This window comes from Rattus norvegicus, chromosome 3 (assembly GCF_021556685.1).
Source record: "Rattus norvegicus strain SHRSP/BbbUtx chromosome 3, alternate assembly SHRSP_T2T, whole genome shotgun sequence".
Classification (NCBI taxonomy): Eukaryota; Metazoa; Chordata; class Mammalia; order Rodentia; family Muridae; genus Rattus; species Rattus norvegicus.
The window spans coordinates 151,572,362-151,593,097 of record NC_141536.1 but is presented as its reverse complement, the minus strand read 5'-3'; the positions used below and the strand labels follow the sequence as shown (position 1 = coordinate 151,593,097).

The 20,736-nt window shown below is 47.4% G+C and overlaps 1 long non-coding RNA gene across 1 annotated transcript; it reads right to left on the bottom strand.

The window, feature by feature from the left end:
* Positions 1-215: 215 nt before the first annotated feature.
* LOC134486309 (uncharacterized) lies at positions 216-3,460 on the bottom strand. Its single transcript, XR_015684996.1, has 2 exons — positions 3,342-3,460; positions 216-433 (listed from the first exon to the last, which is right to left on the bottom strand). It is a non-coding gene; the product is annotated as an uncharacterized LOC134486309 (long non-coding RNA).
* Positions 3,461-20,736: the final 17,276 nt, after the last annotated feature.

Below are 20,736 nucleotides of genomic sequence, written 5' to 3'. Positions count from 1 at the left end.
ACCGAGACCCCTGGGTCATCGTGATTGCTTCCCCTGTGGAACTGTCCCAGTGACCTCTTGGTGACCTCTACTGTGAACTTTAGTACATGATATGTATATATAGTTAATAGTACCACAATTAAATGCATCGCAACTCTGCCTGGAGGCAGAGGTCTGGGTTGTTTGCCTTAACAGTTTTTCTACAATCAGGAAATAGAGTTACCCACAGTCCAAGAGCTGCTTATGCCTTTTATTTGTAATCTTGGAGAGAATACGGCTTGTTAGTCGTGCAGTGATGGATCTTAAAATTCTGGCTGTCGGTCCTGGCATGTATTTTGAAATCCGCTTCGAAGGACTCGTGACGAGGATTCATGGGCAATCGCTTAGCGGTGGGATCAGCATGTACGAATATTCCAGGCGTTTAATTGGCCCTTAAAAGAACAGCTCCGGAAAGCTAATTAAATATCAAGTTAGGGAATGTGTTAATTGATATTTAATAAGGGTGTCAATTGATGTCTAACTAGTCAGTGTGTCTCTCGAAATGTGTCAATTAGATGCCTAAAGATCCTTTCAAGGGGGTTAGAAATTGACTGTGTGGAGGTTGTCATCTGTTAATTTTCTGATAGCATCCCTCTCTCTGGTGTTTGTCTGCATCACAGCCATCCATGAGCCCCCTGCTGACCTTTGCCTGCTCTTACATAGAGGCCCACGGAGGTGGGTAGACTTTACCTGGGCACCTATTCAATGCTGTATAAAAGCAGAGGGGTCAGAGGAACCCTGTCCACCAAGGGCTTTGCCTGCCCTCACACCACACCCCCTACCCAAAGAGATTCTGGTTCTTCCTAAATACTAACACTCAAGAAACCCACACAACCAGGGCCTCCCTCACATCTGCTCCACAGGAACAGGAGGGAGTTTAGTCAGGAAAGCCCTATCTATGAGCTTTGAACCCAGGGGAAAGACTTTGCTGACTCAGCCCCACAAGTCACACAGGATCATGGCTGTCCTGCCACCAGAGTTGAAACGGTCTGGGTCTAAACTGAAAGCAGTGGACGCATCTGTCCCCGTATCTTAAGAAGCAGAGAGGTGTGTGGGAGGTGGTAGGCAGGGGGCGGGGGCTGAGGAAGTTCGTTTGAATTTTAAAGACATTCTAACTATAGTATCAATGGTCAGGGGCTGCAAAGGACGCATAGCAGTTCCAAGCAAGCACCCACCACGCAGATTAAGACAGTGGTGCAAAGGTGCGGCCATATGGGAAGAGTCTATGTCTTTCGGGAACGAACTAACAGGTATTGGTGGGGAATTGGATGTAGGAGTGGGGAAGAGAAAGTATGAGGAAAAGCCCCCATTTCTGTGGCAGTTTGAATAGGTCTGGGTCCCACAGATCCATGTGTTTCAATGCTTGGTCATAGGGAGTGGCACTATTAGGGGGTGTGGCCTTATTGAAGTAGGTGTGGCTTTGTTGGAGGAAGTGTGTCACTGTGGGGGTGGGCTTTGAGGTCTGCTACTACTCAAGCTCCGCCCAGTGTTGAACATTCTCCTCCAGGCTGCCTTCAGATCAGGATGTAGAGCCCTCAGTTCCTCCAGCACCATGTCTGTCTGCACACTGCCATGCTTCCCACCATGATGATAATGGACGGAACCTCTGAACCTGTAAGCCAGCCCCTAGTAAATGTTTTCCTTTATAAGAGTTGCCTTGGTCTGGCTGGAGAGAGATGGCTCAGCAGTTAAGAGCACTGGCTGTTCTTCCAAAGAACCCGGGTTCAAATCCCAGCACCCACATGGCAGTTCATAACTGTCTGTAATCTCAGAGACATGCATGGATACAGAACACCAATGGGGGGAAAAAAAAAGAATTGCCTTGGTCATGTTGTCTCTTCACACAATGAAACCCTAATTAAGGCACCTGCCTTGACCATTGCAAGGGCAGCTCTGTCCGGGAGGCAGGAAATGAGAACCAGAAGAGAAGGTTTGGTGAGTCATCTTATAACCAAACACCAGAGTTGCTGCCATGATCATGGTCCCGCTCTGTGGTCTGCAGTGAGGCTCATTAGTGTGATAGAAAAAAAAACAAACTATTCATGCCCTGGCCAAGAAGAGAGATAAAACGCAGGGTCAGGGTCCCATGATTCCCTTCAAGGAGCCTCCAGTGACTTAAGGCCTCCCTCTAGGCCTTGTCTTCTAAAGTTTCCTTCGAGCCTATTAGCACTACACTGAGGAGCAGCACTTTAACACGGGGGTCTGTGGAGGTGTGAGGAAGAATGGTGTTCAACTGTAAATGAACTTCTAGGGTCATCTAGGAGCTGTGGCACGGTCCCTAGTGACACAGGTCCATAGCCTGGAGCAGAGGCGTGAGCTGGCAGGTTTCCTCTGAGGAGCTGCAGAATAGGTAAGAACTGAAGTAAGGAGCCGTAGGTAGTGCCACCTGGGGTCGAGCTTGGAGCCACCCCAACAATCACATCCAAGGAGAAAAGGAGGCAGGCAGTTTCACAGTGGAGGGAGGTAACAGGTCTATCAGAAGCCATTGAGACAGGTCCCCAAAGAAGAGTACCACACCTCGAATGTGGGTGGCCGGCCAGCACCCACACATGTTTCTTTTTTCTGCTGTGGGATGGGACCTTCAAGAACTGAAGTGTAAGCTTTGTACAGCCACTCTGCACAGCCGGCAGGCAGCACGGCTCTGGACCTGACAGATATTCCAAAAAAGTTCATGGGAAAGCAACAAGGGCAAACTGTGCTGAAATGATTTTTGCAGAGCAAGAGGAGAAAGGAGATGGAGAGAAGGGAGGGAGAAACGGAGGGAGATGGGCAGTGGAAGGGGGAGGGAGGATGGGGAATTAGCACCATGGCCAGAGGCCGTCCACAGAGTGGTCTGGCTTCTGTTCCTCTCTGGGAGGGAGAAGAAATGTAGAGCGGACCACAAGGAATTTGAGACAGGACCTGGCCAGCAGATCTCTGCAGTTACTCTGTGCCCTGCTTGCCTGATAACTGTGGGGTCACCTCATCTAAGGGAGTCTCCCTGACTAGCCATTTCTAGCATAGTCTCTGGACTAGCAGTCACTTGTGGAATATGCTAACTGTCCCCGCATATAATTAAGTAGGCTGATGGTGTCACTGGGAGGGGGGTCTGATAAGGCTTCTGTGTATGCTCCGGGTGGGGGAGGGGCAGGCGGGACAGAGGCAAGGCAGTAAACTGAGCAAGCAATTCAGGAGCTGACAAATCAGGGTTCAAGTTTGGTATGCCCCTGTGCCCCTCAGCATCTCTGAAGACACTAGAACACAGAGAACAAGTTAGTCTGTGTCTTCTTCTGTGGACGCAGAATTCAGGGGGGAAATAGAAAGGTGGATTCAGTTTGCCAGACCTCACACTGCAGCAGTGAGTCCACGCTGAGGATCTCAGCCCAAGCCTGGCTCCTCTCAACTCCAACTGGAAGGGAAAGCCATCAACTCCAGAGCTGTTCTCTGAGATGCTTATTCAGTTACCAATAACAACCGTCACCATGGAAACGGGCCGTCCAGCCAGCCAGACTGGAATTATTCTCAGGCCAGAGCCAGATTAGTCATCTCCAAACCAAAAAGGCTTCCCGAGCCCCGGCTTGCCCTCAATCACACAGCTGAAGTTGAGGGGAAGGGTCCCACCCTTCCCTCCCATGCTCTTCCAGTCACGGGGCCCCAGTGTTTGAAAGATGATCGAGACACCAGACAAAGCCTAATGGATCATACAGTTTCCGATTCTTCGTGAAGTCGGAGGCTAGCCTGTGTCGGATGGGTTGATATCACAGAATGGGGGACCCAGCATAATGATCCAGCTTCAACAGCCTGCAGATTGAGGGCTGCTTTGGAGGTGGGTCCCAGGGTCAGGCTCCATGTAGAGAGCCAGATCCAATGGAGGGAGCCAGCCAGCTGAGACGCTGGAGTGAGTTCCACAGGATCTCAGTTTCTCCAAGGCCTTAAAGCATGTTCTTAGAGAACAGGGGCCTGTGGCTCAGTAGTAGAGTACTTAGCTAGTATGGGCTCAGTAGTAGAGTACTTAGCTAGTATGGGCTCAGTAGTAGAGTACTTACCTAGTATGGGCTCAGTAGTAGAGTACTTAACCTAGTATGGGCTCAGTAGTAGAGTACTTACCTAGTATGGGCTCAGTAGTAGAGTACTTACCTAGTATGGGCTCAGTAGTAGAGTACTTACCTAGTATGGGCTCAGTAGTAGAGTACTTACCTAGTATGGGCTCAGTAGTAGAGTACTTACATCATAGGAGCTTGGTGGTACAGCACTTGCCTAGGTCTGATTCCCCAGCAGGTGAAAAACTTAGAATGGTGGTGAGAAGGAAGCAGGAGTTCTGGGAAGATGCTCAGGTGGTAAATTGCTTGCCACATGAGCATGAAAACTTGAGTTTGGTTCCCCACTACCCCATATAAAAAGCATCCCCGAGGCACAGACAGGAAGATCCCTAGAGATCCCCCACGCTAGTCAAATTAGTGAGTTCCAGGTTCAGTGAGAGACACAAATCACAGAAACTAAAGTGGAGGGCCGCTGAAGGATACACCTGATGTTGACCTATGACCTCCACAGGTGAGCACACACACACTCGCGCTCGCGCGCACGCACACACACACACACACACACACACTCACACACACACACACACACACACTGATCCAAAGCTGAATGTAATGGTGCACGCCTACAGTCTCAGCTCTCAGGGGATCACAAGTTCAAGGCTAGCCTCAGATACAGAGTAAATTTGAGGCCAGCCTGGGTTGCTTCAGACTTGGCCTCAAAAAAAAAGTTAACATTATCTTTACCTATCAACTTGTGTAAATGCTTTACTTTTCCATATTAGACATCGTAAGTTAAGAATAAGTAAGCACCCTCACTTTACCATGCTTTGGGCAAACTGTTCGGATTTCTCCAGGGGAGTCTAGAGTGGAACCCCACAGCACACAGACACGCAGGGTGCTGCCCCCGCCCCAGCTCCTGCCGAGACCGTGCCTCTCTGTGCTGAAGCAGAAGGGTCTGCGTGCCGTATTAATCAGCTCCCATTAATTTTTCAAAGTAGACAACAGCCCTCTTACTCCTCTCCTGCAGAGCCTCATCCATAATTGATCCCAAGCAGCTCTTACCCAAATAGACCGGGCAGAGCTGGCAGCACAGCACAGAAGGCTCTCTCTCCGCTACCGAGCCGCACTCGCAGTCCCTATATCTTGCGTGCACCAGAACCAGGAGAACTAGAGACGGTGAGTCTTGGTCAGCTTTCTGTCCCAGTGCGTAAGGGTACCTCCCACCAGGCCTGGGAGTTACAGAAACCACATGTTAAAGGAAGCAATCAACCCCTAGAGATCGTCCTCTGACCTCTACACATCTTCTGTAGCATGAGCATGTGCCACATGTGTCGATACACACACATAAATAAACAAACAAACAAATAGATGTAAAAAGCATATTTAAAAAAAAAAAGAACCTGCCTGTATGTCAAGCCCACGTGGGCTGCTATAACAAAAGACCATAAACCAGGGCTGGGGATACAGCTCAGCGAGTGCTGGTATGTACATGTGTGAGTGTGCACACGTTAATGGGTGCATTCCTGTGTACAGTGCCCATGTCTGTGCACATATGTATGCACATGTATGGATATGCATGTGAAGGCCAGAGGTCAACATTGGGTATCTTCCTCAACTGCTCCCTTGTTTTTTGAGACAGGGTCTTTCACTGGATTGACTGAGCAAAGCTGGCTGTCGGAGGAGCTCCCGGAGCTCCTGTCTGCTTGGCTGTGTGTATGTGTGTGCGTGCATGTGTGTGTGTGTGGTATGTATATGTGTGTGTGGTTTGTGTAGTTTGTGTGGTGTGTATGTATGTGGTATGTGGTGTGTGGTGTGTGGTGTGTGTGGTGTGTGTATATGTGTGTGGTGTGTGGTGTGTGTGGTGTGTGTATATGTGTGTGGTGTGTGTGCCTATGTGGTGTGTATGTGGTGTGTGTGTGGTATGTGGTCTATGTATGCTGTGTGGGGGTGTGTGTGTCATTGTGGTGTGGTGGGAGGGCGTGGTGTATGGGTGTGTGTGTGTGTGTGTGTGTGTGTGTGTGTGTGTGTGTATGCGCTGCAGAATCTGAACCCAGGTCCTCGTGCTTACATCTCCCCAGGCCCTGTCATTTATTTTTTAAAAAGCTGAATTTCAAAGAGAGCGACAGACACTGGAAAAGCTGGAGCAGGCCAGCACTTTGACAGAGCTCAACTCTTAGAGAACAGTCATGACCTAACCTATCTGCCGATCCCCGTAAAGACTAACCTTTAAGATTAACTCATTTGTTTATTTATGAGTGTGCACATGTGTGCATGCATGCATGCATGTGTGCGTATGCGTATGCGTGTGTGCATATGTGCATGTGTTCTGGGTATCAAACTCAGATCATCAGGCCTGGTAGCAAGAGCCTTTACCCTGTAAGCCATCTCAGCAGCCTGAAAATAATCTTTTCTAACAAAAGAAGCTAAGATCATTTGATATCCACCAACTAAAGGGTGAGACTAGGCCCTGTTTTTCTATGTGTTAGGAACTGATCTGAAACGGATGAGGGCTGTAAGCTGCAACTCTTAGAAGAAAGTTAAGCATAAGTCTGTATAACCTTGGACTAGTCAACAGCTTCTTAGAGACAGCATGAAAGCAGTTAGGATCATGCACTGCTCCAAAAGAACTGCGTTCCACACGGGAGTTCACAGCTCTTGGAACTCCCTCTCCAGAGGATCTGAAGCCTTTCTCCAGCATCCGTATGCACATACAGCATCATACATCTGCCTAGACACACAGAAATAAAATTTTTAAATAAATCTTCTTTTAAAAAGAAAGAACATCAAATGTGTAAGTAATGTATATTTCAAGAAAATTAGACTTTACATATTGCTTTGTTTGGGCATTTTGTTTTCTTTCTGGGTATTTTGCTTAAATATTTTGTTTTCTGGTTTTGTGTTCTGGGTCGGGAGGTGGGGAGGACCTGAGGGAGGGGAAAGGTGCGATCGGAATATATTGTATAATTTTTTTTCAATTTAAATAAATAAATAAATAAATAAATAAATAAATAAATAAATAAATAGAAATTAGACTTCAGAAAGTTTTATAACCCATGATTTCAGGGTTTCTACCTAAAAGAAATAGAACAATACAATCCTACAGAAGAGGAAATGATATTTGTAAGTCATATCTGATAGGGACAAATATTCAGAGTACTTGAAAGCTTTATAAGTAAAAAACAAAAAAGATCAGTAGTTGAACTTTAAAATGAACATAGGATTTCAATGAGCATTTCTACAATGGCCAGGAAGCACATCTGGAAAAATGATTAGCACTATCAGTCACTAGGGAAATACAAACCAATACCTCAATGAGAAACAGGTTCACCCACTCAGGTGGCTAAAAACAAGACACAGAGAAATAAGAGACGACAAGGATGTGGCAGTAGAACACACACTGGCGGTCAGAATTTAGACTCATAGCTGCTTTGCAGCAGTCACTCAAAAATCTAAACATAGAACTACTGTGTGACTAAGGAGCTTCATCCTGTGAACACAGCCAAGAGAATCGAAACAAATGCGAAAATACCCAAAGCAGCAAGCTCACGAGAGTCCAAGAGTGGAGCTATTTGTTAATGGGCGCAGTGTGTTACAGCTGTGTGATAGAATATTATCAAATGGGCTCTGAAAGCATTTTGGTTCGTGAAAGTAGCCAGGCACAGTACTAAGAATGGGGTTCAGGGATAGAGCCCCTTGTATGACAAGTGCAAAGCCATGGGTTCCATCCCTAACTTGCAAAGGGGTGGGTGGACAGACAGACAGATTATAGAATGAATAAAAGATAAGGGAGGGAGGGAGAGCAGAATGGAAGGAGATAGAGGAGCAAGTCAGAGGTTAAAAGCTACGTATTATATAGGTTCAGAAAAGGCATACCCATAGGACAGAAGGCAGCATGGTGGGATGGGGGAACAGGTGGGAGGGAGAGGGACTGATACCTGAACTGTGGTCAGGGAAGGCCTTCACAGACAGACAACAGAATAGAGTCCTAAAGAACCAGAGTGTGCTACACAGATCTTCCTGGGAGAGCAAAGAGTCAGTGGAGACACTAAAGCTGGGACAAGAGTCTTTGGGTGTGGAGAATGAGGCAGACAGGTGAGCAGAGCCACAGTGAAGATTTGGAGGGTTTTCCTAAGAGAAAAGAAAGCTTGGGGTTGTGGGGGAGGGGGCTTAATGCCATATGGCCAGTTGGGGCTTGGCTACTGTTTTGGAAAGATCTCTCTTGTCAAAGCATGGCGAAGGGTCTGGTGTGGTCGTGAGTACAGAATGGAGGTGTCAGACTAGTGAGGAGGGACAGGATGGACACCAGGACCTGGACGGCGCCACTATCAGGGGCCTGAGCTGAGACTCGCTGATGCACAAAATGTCCAACTCCTAGCAGGAGCTTTTTCCTCTGCTCCTCTTAAAGGCTTTTATTCTTCCTTCATCCATTTGCAGAGAGCGAGAAGGCAGGTATTTTTAGAACGTCTTCGGGAGAGAGAGAGGGAGGAGAGCTAAAGAGAGGAGGTGAAAGTTTCCCCCACCTCTTCTTGGGCTCTCCAAACCAAAGAGCACAAAATGCCCACAGAGAAAATGCACAAGAATGTATTAGGCAGCTCTATCTGTAACAGCCCTGACAGGGCTGGGCCTACCCACACGTCCATCAGCGCTGGGTGTGTCTCAAAAGCACTCTGCTGTTCAGAAGTTGAAACAACCAAAACAGCAGGTGAAGGAGAGGGCGTGTGTGTGATCCTGCCCTGTGCAGCTCACCCACAATCAAGGCCATTCATAGCAGGCAGAAAGGTACACAACGGTTATCTGTGGCAGGGGCGGAGACTGGATGGGGAGAAACACTCGGGAAGTCTATAACCTTTCTGGATAAAGCTGGAAGTCTCCTTTATCTAGATTTCAGTGCCGGTATGCAGGTGTATGCACATTTGACAAAGCCATCCAGCTGGGCATGGTGGTGGGAGGGGAAAGCAGGAGGACAGAAAGCTTGAAGGCATTCTGAGCTACCAAAAACTGGAGCTAAGGAGTGTTCCAACAGTAAACCTTGCGGTCTCCAGGATGCACGTGAAAGTCGAATATGGTGGCGTGCACCTGCAGTCCCAGCACTGGGAGACAGAAATGGATGGATCGCTAGGGCTCACTGGCCGGCCAGCCAGCCTTGCCTACCTGTCTCAGAAAAACAGGTAAGGCTGCAATGATAATACATACCTTTAATCCCAGCACTCAAACCAGAGGAACCCTGAAAGCACCAATTGAGGCTACATAGTGTGACCCCGTCTTAAAACAAGCAAACAAACAAACAAACAAAGAAAACCGAGGACCTGAGCTTGTGGTTAAGAGCATTGGTTCAATGCCCAGCACCCACATGGCAGCTAGTAGCCATTTGTAATTCCAGCTCCAGAGGACCCAACGCCCTCTTCTGGCCTCCTCAGGCACTGTTTGCACATGGTGCCCAAGATGTTCATGCAGGCAAAACACCCACACACATAAAATAAAAGTAAATACAATTTTTTTTAGGAAGAAAGAAAGGAAGGAAGGAAGGAAGGACAAAAAAAGAACAAAAAGGGTTGTGATTGAGGAACAACACCCAAGGTTGCCCTCTGGTTGCCACATACATGCTCACACATATGCACATAGTTCTATTTAGGTTTCTGTTGCTGGGATAAACACCATGGCCGAACACAACTTGGGGAGAGCATTTATTTCATCTTCCAGTTCCAGGTCAGTCGGGGCAGGAACTCAAGGCAGGAACTTAAATCAGAAACCCGATGCGCACGGTCTTACACTCAGAGCAGGCTCAGTCAACTTTCTTCTACAAGCCAGGACCACCTGCCCAGGTGGCACCGCCCCACGCTGGGCAGCTACATAAATTAGCAGTCCAGAAAATACCTCGCATGTCTCTGGGCTGATCTGATGGAGGCAACTCCTCGGTTGAGATCACTCCTTCCCAGGTGACTCATTTCAAGTTGATAGTAAAAACTAGCCAATATACATGGGCACCAGCACTCACACACATGTGTATCTGCACACACATGAACATATGCAGAAGTGCTCTGGATCCCAGCAGAAGTCGTGTGGACCCCATGTGCTCCTGATGTCCGCGTCTCCTCCCCACAAACCCACAACTCCAGTCTAATCTCAAACAAAACACCAGTCAACCCCCAATGGAGAGAGAGACACTTGGCAAACATAGCTGTCAAGGTCAGAACAAACAGAAGAAGATTGAGAACTGTCCCAGAGCGGACAAGGCTGAGAAGTCATGAGAGCTGAATGCACCCCGGGATCCTAGAACAGAAGGACCCATGCACGGACGAGCTAGTGAAACCCAAGTGCAGTCTGGAACTCTGTTCCTAACCACGAGCACGTGTCTTAGTATTATGGTAATGCGTGACATTAACATCAAGGAAAAACAGGTGTAGAGAACATGGGAACTCGGGACTAGCTTTGTAATGTTTTTAAAAAACAGGATTTACCGTTTAAAAAAAAACAGTTGTGGGGGTTGGGGATTTAGCTCAGTGGTAGAGCACTTGCCTAGTAAGCGCAAGGCCCTGGGTTCGGTCCCCATCTCCGAAAAAAAGAAAAAAAAAAAAACCAGTTGTGACGCCGAATGCTTAGATGGGTGTATTTTTACCACGTGTAGCTGAAACCTCGGTAAAATGTGGAGATGAGGGGCGAGGCAGCTAAGATAGGAAACTTAGGTGGCTGTGACAGAGGGAGGCACTTGGACTCAGGGCTGCTGGGTCTCTCATCTCCCCAGGATCGGCGCTCAGGAAAGGCTCCCTGCCTTGGCCCTTGCACTGCTCAATGTAGAAGACTCTTCTTACTCTTCCAAAGACTCTGAACTCCCTTCAAAACAAAAACAAAAACAAAAAAACAAAAACAAAAACAAAACTCAAAAACCTATGTCCCATTTCTCTCTTGAATGTTATTGCAAATTCAAATCTTTCTTCAGTCCTCACTGGTCCCCCAGTCTCCTATACCCCGAGGAGTCAGACCTAAGCCAGAGGTTGGCTGCTGAGAGAGGGCACTGAGGAGGGTTGAGCCTAGCTCGAGCAAAGGCTGCATAGTTCATCAGTCGAACATGTGTACTCCCGAGCTGCCTGCCTGTGCTCATCCCAGCCCTGCCAATCTCCTGCTGCATGTACTGCTAGCTGTCTGGAGCCCCATTTTCTGCATCTGGGAAATGGGAAGGCTTAGTTCTCTTGGGCTCTGTGCTTCCTCTTTATTACCCATGCGCCCTGGAAAGCACGAGGAAACTTTCCATCTCTACCCTCTGACTTTTCATCCACTGTGCTCCACAGACTTCCACTGTCCCTTTAAGCCGTGGCCTCTCACCGTACTGAGTAGTTCCTGCTCGTAGATACACCATGCTGCAAGGAGCCAGCAGAATCTCGTTCCTCCCTGTCGTTTAACCCTTTCCCTTTCCCATGACCCGATTTAAGCCTTTAGCTGCCCTCACCCCTTCTATGGTTATGTCCTGCAAGCCCCCAGATTCCATTTTCTCTAGAGGCCCTTTCCTGTCTCCCTGAGCCCTGCAGAGACTCCTCGAATCTCTTTGCTAAGTTGTCACCATGACCCAACACAAGATACCAGAAAAAACTCAGTGCTTGCTGAAAATATGGATGGATGGATGGATGGATGGACGGACGGATGGATGGACGGATGGACGGACGGATGGATGGACGGATGGACGGACGGATGGATGGACAGGTAGATGGGTGGGTCGATGGATAGATGGATGGATGAGTAGATGGGTGGGTGGATGAATGGATGAATGGATGAATGGATGGATGTTTTGATAGATGGGTAAATGCTCATTATTCAGGCCACGGGAGTTAGGGACGGCTTCACAGAGAATGTGGCGTGTCAGTGGGTCTTAGAGGTGGGTCAGGGCCTCTGGAAGGTAACCAGGGGAGGAAGTGAGGTGAAGAAAATCAAGGGGTGTGGCCAAACTTGGTGTTTTTTAGACTTAATGAGGAAGTCACCCAAAAGAGTATCCAAGCTGACTAGACCCCATGATGTGCGCTCTGTTTATTCAGCATGGGATCCCAATATTATAATGAGCAGGGGTCACTGCTGGGGTGCCAGCGAGAAAGCTTGGTGGGAGGGGAATCACGGCTTCACCTTTTATGGCACAGGGAGTAAGACAGACAGAAGGCAGTGTCCAGGTCAAGGCGAGGGCCAGCCAGATAGAAAGGAGAACATTCTGAGACTCAGAAGGGAAACTGCCAATAAGTAACAAAAGGGACGGAACCCTGGAGACCCGGGTGTGCATGGCCTGTGTAAACAGCTACACCACTCACACCTGCCCACACAGCTCACACACACACACACACACACACACACACACACACACACACGCAGCCATCCCTCTCCAGCCAGTGTGCTGAGTCTCAGAGAGCTCTCCGACCTTATAAAAATAAACTCCTGAGTACACGTCGGCAGGGCGAAGCGCAGCAAAACTCCAATTTCTGGTGTCTGGGTTTCCACAGACGAAGGCAAGCAGTGGCTTCTAGCAGGAGCTTCAAGCTCCAGCGGTTTTCTTTTTCTCAGAAGCAATTGCTACTTTCATAAACGCTGGGTAGAGATGGGGGTGGGGGGTGGGGGGAGATAGTGAAGACAGACACAGTCTGAACTTTTGCTCATTATAGGCAAGTCCTGATACCGAGAGGAGGGAAGAAAGAAAAAAAAATATCCAGACGGTGCTATCTTCAAATATCACAGTGTTGTGACTTCTAACGGCACCCACCGCATCTTGTTTCATTACATCTGCCAAAAGGGAGAGAAAAAAAATTGAATTACCATGCTAATGTCTTCTCTTTTGGTGAAGTCTGTGATTCAGGTGCGTGGATATAAAACACATCATTAGTCGCTTTTAAACTTGTCTCTAATGATGAAACACATCTTAGAGTATCTTAGAGTATCGGGAGGAGATGGCGCCCAGCCCGGCAATGGCAGCGGAGCCTTGCGAAAACCTTAATGTGACAATACAGTTTCTTTTTCCCTCTGAGATGACAGTTAATTCTAGACCAGGAAGGCTGTCAGAAATGCTTAGTTCTGCTCCACTTGAGTTAATTACCGGCCCTGGGGCAGGCTGCCCTCCTCTCCTCTGCTAATGGGGCTGGGCTCCAGGTAAAAAAAAAAATCCATTTGCAAGAATGTTTTCCTTGCTCCAGATCTAATTTATTGAATATCAAATATTTATGCCAATGCAATTAAAGTGACAACATTGCTCTCCCCTCGCCCCAGCCCCTGAAGCTCGGGCAAGTGCAGGCTGATGGAATGCTTCAGCCAATCCTGAACGCTATGGCGTGGGGTGGGGGTGGGGCGTGTATTTGGGTTTCTTGAAACCTCTTGGCCCTTCCCTTCTTCCAGTCAAAGCAGGTGACTGAGCTGAGTGGCCTGAGGCAGGAAGACCCTCTGGGTTTCAACTGAACCAACACCCAATGTTACCTCCATAGTAGTGTCCTGCTGCAAGTAAGAGAGAGGAGACTCCGCGTCTGGCCCCCAGCCTTTGCCTGGTCTGCCCAGAGGTGACTCAGGACACCGGGGAAATGTGACAAACACTGACTACGCAGAGAAGCGCGGTGTCTTTAATAGGGTTGTCTTTCTGTGGTAAAAACAGTGTGACTGAAAGCAACTCAGAGAGGAAAGAGTTGAATTTTGTTGTTTGAAAGTTGTTGTTGTTGTTGTTGTTGTTTCTAGCTTATATTTCCAGGTAACAGTGTCCATCACTGAGAGAAGCCAGTGCAGGAATTCAGGGCAGGAACTGACATGGAAGCCATGGAGGGGTGCTGCTTGCTGGCTTGCTCCTCGTGGCTTGCTTAGCCTGCTTTCTTGTAGCACCCAAAACCACCAGCCAAGCGCGCCACCACCTAAGTGAGCTGGGTCATCTCCCATCAATCACTAATTAAGGAAATGCCCAACAGACTTGCCTACAGCAGAAGCCTATGGTGGCACTTTCTCAGCTGGCGTTCCTTCCTCTTCAGGTGACTCTAACTTGGGTCAAAATGGCAGAAATCGATCCAGCACGCTGAAGAAGTTCCATAGGCGTACTTACGAATTGTAGTTTTAGAGTCTCCACCGCTTGAAGAGTTTTTGTTTTTCTTTATTTACTTTTGTTTGTTTTCTTTGGTATTTTGTTTTGGTTTGGTTTGGTTTGAGACAGGAGTTCTCTATGTAGCCCTAGCTGTCCTTGAACTCACTCTGTAGACCAGGCTGGCCTCGAATTCACAGATATCCGCCTACCTCTGCCTCTCAAGTGCTGGGATTAAAGACCATTTTCTTTCTTTCTTCCTTCCTTCCTTCCTTCCTTTCTTCCTTCCTTCCTTCTTTTCTTTTCTCTTCTTTTCTCTTTCTTTCTTTCTTTCTTTCTTTCTCTTTCTCCCTCCCTCCCTCCCTGCCTCCCTCCCTCCTTTCCTTCTCTTCTTTTTTCCTTCTCTGGAGTCAGGGGGCTCAGAGAGTATAAGTAGAGTTGTTAGAGCATCCTCTACAAGGGCTGTAAGAGGTGGTACTGTGCCCTCTGGCTGGTGACCTCCTTACCTATGCTTACTTTTTCCTTCCTAGCATTGTTTTTTGGTTCTTTTTTTTCGGAGCTGGGGACCGAACCCAGGGCCTTGTGCTTCCTAGGCAAGCTCTCTGCCACTGAGCCAAATCCCCAACCCCTCCTTCCTAGCATTGAACAAAGGCTTCTCCCAGCACTGGAACAGAGGTTCTAAGGAAACGCAGGCCTTCTGAGGTGACCACATCAGAAATAATGGATGGTCTTCAGGAAGGTGTCACTGCACCTGGTGCAGACTGGGTTGGCATGCCCCATCTTTTGACTTTAGTTCATCATATCTGTGACTTTCATCTCATGCTGCGAACACCCTGTGGGCCTTGAGGTGAGAAACAGGCTAAGACAACCAGAGACTTGGATCTAAATCCCAGCTTTGGAAAAACCAGGAAGGTAAAAGGAACTCAGTACTCATCAGAGAGTTCCATGACTCCCTGGGCCTCAGTTTCCCCTTCTGCAGCCTGAGTAGTTCTAACTAGAGGTTCTCTCAGGCATCCTGTGACAGCGGTGGAAATGATGACTTGAGAATGAGAAAGAAAATCAGCGTGAAAAGAAAAGTCTGGAAACTGACAGGTAATAACTTGTAGGGTGTTTTTAAAAACTAAATGCCAGCACTTTGGCATGAGTGTGAATGCACATACATGTGAATGCACATACATGTGAATGCACATACATGTGAATGCACATACATGTGTCTACAGGTGTGCATACCAGAGGCCAACGTCGAGTGTCTCCTGAAGTGGAGATTTCTGGTTTCGTTAGAGACTCAGTTGTGTCACGTGATGTTTTTCTAGAAACGGTCCAATGAGAGGATGGTTTGCTGAGAACAGACACGTGGTGCTTTGCTGGGGTGGATGCTTTGGAGGACACGTGATGTTTGGGGAAAGTGTAAGACTAACCCAGCAGACAGTGGACGGTGCTCTTGCATTGGTTCGCCTTGCAGCTCTTTGCCGGTCTTTGCTGGGCTTCGCTGACACTGGTCTTCGCTGATGACGTTCTCGCATTGGCTCGCCTTGCTTTCTTCGCTGACCTTTGCTTTTTTGCCGCTTCCGGGCAGATTGGCAGAGCCTTGTGGTTTCTTCTGGATCAAGCCGATCCTACTGATTCATGTTTGGTGTTTGTGAAGGGACTAGACTACTGACGCCAAAGATGGGAATCATCCCAAAGAACTATGTCTAAACAGGGTCCCAACCCCCATTTCCTATTAACCTTCTTTTCCCTACTTCGGGTGGGTGATGGGCGAGAAGCATTAAAGAGCAGTAATTAAAGGTTTTGAGAAGCCTAAGCCTCTATCTTCCTCTATCTCCATCCTATTTTTTATGACAGATTCTCTCATTGAACCCAGAGCTCACTGATTGGTTAGACCAGCTGCCCCACAAGTGCCCAGCATCCTCCTGTCTCCACTTCCCAGTGCTGGGATTACAGATGTGTGCTGCCACCTATACTGTGGGTCCAAACTCAGGCTCTGAGGTTTGCATAGCTTGCACTTAACCTACTTAGCCCTCTTCCCAGTCCTCCGCCATAGTTCTTTTTTTTTTTTCTTTTTTTCGGAGCTGGGGATCGAACCCAGGGCCTTGCGCTTCCTAGGCAAGTGCTCTACCACTGAGCTAAATCCCCAACCCCAACTCCGCCGTAGTTCTTGATTGACAATCTCTTACTGGAACTCACTGATTTGGCCAGGATGGGTGAGCAGTGAGCCCCCAGGATCCTCCAGTCCCCACTTCCGCAGTGCTGCAGTGTGCACGGGTGCACACCGCCACACCCACCTTTCACGCAGGTGCCAGGGAACTAAACTCAGGTCCCCACGCTTGTGCAGCGAGCACTTTACCAACTGAGCCATCTCCCTAGACCCCTATTAATTTATTTTTATTAGCAGAGCAACTCGGGTTATATCTTAACTAGATTTGGTCTCATCCTCATCATCTTGACTTGGGGAGAAGGAAAAAGAAAAAGCCCGCTAACTCGTGGTATTTAAATATTAAATACATGCATTATGTTGAAAGCTTGATCCCATTCCAGGAAAATGATTCACAGCATCCACAGCCAAGAGAGAGGAGACTTAGCCATTCATGTAAACAGTATCTGGTTAGCACATGTTGCCTGCTTTGGCTCCCACCTTCCACAGAGACGCCCGGGTACCCACTCCAAGCTGCCTCCCAACAGAACACTGGTACCACTCAGCATACCCTTTTAAAATGCTGCACTTCCCAGCTGCTTTGCCAAGAGGAGAGGCCACACAGCCAAGTCTGGCAAGTGATTGGTGTGAAGAAACTACTGGGTGGCTGTTAGCAAAGTGTCACTAAACACAGCGAAGACTTGGCTGGCACGCATCACCCTTTGTCATTGGATCATCGCACTTTGTGATCTTCACCCCATCTTTCAACCATCCTGTGACCTTGAAGTGATCGTGAGGGCCAGGCCAAAAGAACTGGACACACACACACACACACACACACACACACACACACACACACACAAACTAATTAAATCCCAGCTTTGGCAGATTCTGAACTTAGACATGTCACTTAAGCTCTCCGAGCCCCATCATCTGCCTTACATGTTTTGTTGTTAAAAATCACTTGAGAGTATGGGTGGGTTTGGCACAGTAGGCAAAGCACTTTCTGGGTGGGCGTTCAGACCTCAGCTCAATTCCGCGCTCTCATGTACAAATGCTGAGTGTGGCTGAGCACTCCAGTGGTCCCGGCTCTGAGGTGTGGAGACAAGAGGGCCTCTGGGACTTGCTGGCCCGATAGTCTAGCTGAATAGGTGAATTCCATGATCAGTGAGAGAGCTTGTCTCAAAAGAGTGGAGAATGATTGAAAAAGACAGCATCAACCTCTGAGCCCTTGTGTATGCACATATGTGAAGGTGCACCTGTACACACAAGTGCACATATACATACATACACATACACACATATATGTACACATACATACACATATACACACACAAACACATATAGATGCACAAATACACATACATACATATATACACACATATGGACACACACACATGCACATACACACACACACAAACTAAATGAATTATTTCATCACCTTAGGAATAGTGCTTTAAAATTATATAACTCCCAAAACAAATTCAATACAGTAATCAAGAAGCTGAGGCAGGAAAATTATGAGTTCAAGGACAGCCTGGGCTACACAGTGAGACCTGTCTCAAAAACACTAATATAACAAGTCATAAATTTGTTATAAGTGTGGTGGTTTAGATGAGAAATGTCCCCATAATCTTATGCATTTGAGCATTTGGTCCTCCACACTTGGGAGGCAGAGGCATGTGGATCTCTGAGTTTAAGGCCAGCCTGGTCTATGGAGTAAGTTCCAGGACAGCCAGAACTGTATAGGAAAACCCTGTCTTGAAAAATATAAATAAAACAAACAGAAAGAAGTAAAAAAGGAAAGAAAGAAAGACTAATGTAGTAATAATATGTTTTCCTTCTATACACTGGTTGGTGGGGCTATTTGAGTTTAGAAGTCTGGCCTTGTTGGAGGATGTACATCACTGGAGGTGGGCCTGGAGAGTTTAAGGACCCACACTACTTCCAGTTGGCTCCCTCTGCTTTGTGCTTGCCCCTCGAGAAGTGAGCTCTCGGCTTCTGCTCCTACAGCCATGCTGGCCTGTTGCCATGCTTCCACACTGTGATGGTGACAGACAGATGGACCCTCATCCCTCTGAAACCATAAGCCGAATAAAGCCTTCCTACTAGAAGTTGCCTTAGCCCTGGGGTTTTATCACGGCAATAGAATAGTAACCAACACGGCTGGACGGTGGCGGTGCACACCTTTAATCTCAGCACTTGGGAGGCAGGGGAGGCAGAGGCAGGTGGATCTACAGAGTTCCAGGACAGCCAGAGCTATACAGAGAAGCCCTGTCTCAAAAAACAGAAACAAACAGAAAGAAAGAAAAGGAAGGAACTATATAGTAAGTAATATGTTTTCCTTCTATATACTTTCAAGAGTGGGCTGCTTGCTATGTTTCTACTGACAAGCTTTCAGCGGGTGCCCATCTGTCCCTGTCCTGTCATCGCACAAGGTGGGGGAGCCTCTTAGTTTGCAGCCAGACCATATGTAAATCACTAGTTAGCTTGTTCTGCACAACCTTGACATCAAGTTTCTTCTAAGTAAGGCAGACTTCCAGACGAATGATCCTTATTGAAAACTGAACCAAACAAACAAAACTTTTCAAAGGCGTGGGAGAAGAGGGAGATGGCTCGGTGACTAACAGGTCTTCCTGCACAAGAATGAAAAACCAACTTCGAATTCCCAGCACCCATGTGAAAGGTCAAGCACAGCGGAGTGAACCTGTAATCGCAGCCCTGGAGATTTGGAAGCAGGGGATATCTGGGGTTCACTGACCAGCCAGCCCAGCCAGAAAGAGAAAAAGAGTGAACCCCAGGTTTGGCACGATACCATGCCTTGGAAGACTGACCCAGCTGGGATAGAGCAGGATACTCTGTGTCCTACACCAAACACACACAGGTACACACATGCATGTACACATACACGCATACCTCCACCCAACACACAGGTAACACTGTGTGGCTCTGTTTCACTAAACATTTGCTGGGGCCGTGTCATGACCTCCCAAAATGAAACTTCCCATTTGGTTTCTCACGTCTTCATCTTCAGCTCCTCTTGTCCGTGTCTTGGAGCTCTTATTCTGTTCCACTCATTTTCTTGTCCCTTACTCTCCCCTTTTCTGTCTTTGCATGTGTTTTACTGTTACTAAGCACGTGCCTGTGTGCGGAGGCCCAAGATTAATGTCAGGAATTCTCTCCAATGATCCTTCTCCTGTTCTTTGAAGCAGGATCTCTTCATGGCTACTCCCAATGACCCGCCTGCTCCAAGGATCCCCTGCCTCCGCCTTCCAAAGCTGGAATCACCCACAAGCTCTACTGTGCCCACCTGCCATTTAAGAGGGCGCTCGGGACCAAACTCCAGACCTCTCACCTGTGTAGTGAGTGCTTTAACTGCTGGGCCATGTCCACAGCCCTAGTTAATTTATTTTTAAATAGAAGAAGCATTGGGAGCAAAGGGTGTGGGTCCCCCAATGACTCAAAAGCAAGGAGAGAGGGATTAGATACGATCCAGTGAACATGGGAGCCTTATTTGAATCCTGATTCAGACAAAACGACTAAAAATGCTTTTTATTTTTCTCTTTCTACTTTCCATTGTGTACATTCATCGTACACGGGGCTCTGTTGCATCGAGACTTTTTCCTATAAGAAAACACTGTGTGCTGATCATGTTTTCCCCACCCTCACCCCCGCTCTCCCCTTCCCCACCTTCCCCCTCCTGTTAGTCTCTGCACACTGAGCTTGTCTCCCACACGCCCTCTCCTCCCCTCCGCCATCTTCTCCTCTGGTTAGTTTTCTTTGCTCCCCTAGATAATTTCGTTTCTGCTTTCATATCACAGATACACACAGGATTGTATGTAGCTTTATAAAGTCTAGGAACCACATGTGAGACAAAACATACAATATCTGTCTTTCTGAGACTGGCTTAATGTGATTAGTATGATATAATGGGTTTTTTTATTCACGTATTTTTGTAATTAAAAATTAAAATACTTTCAAAACTATTTTTTTTTCATTTTTTTTCTATAAAAGATTAAAGTAGGCCATCGTAGATATACAGATATCTAATCTCAGCATTTTGGAAATGGAGGCAAAAGGACCTCTAGTTCAAGGCCAGGGTAGGCTACATAACAGGACCCTGCCTCAAAGAACACCAAATATGGTAATCGTAATAAGCATGCTACAGTAGCTACATTAGACAAGAAATGGAACCAGCCTAGGTGCCCATCAACAGATAAATGGATGTGAAGAAAAACCATGGTACGTGTGTGTGTGTGTGTGTGTGTGTGTGTGTGTGTGTGTGTGTGTGTGTGTCTGTGTGTGTGTGATAGAATTTTATTTAGCCGCGAAGAAAAATGAAACTGTGACATTTACAGGGAAATGGATGGGTCTGGAAATTACTATTTTCAGTAAAGTATCCCAGGCTCGGAAAGGCAAATGTCACATGCTTCCTGCCGCATGTGGAGTTTAGACTTTAATTTTTATATACATGTATATTGGGGGCCATAGGTTTTGAGACTAGAAGGGGACTATGAGCGGGGAATGGGTCTTAAGGGCTGGGG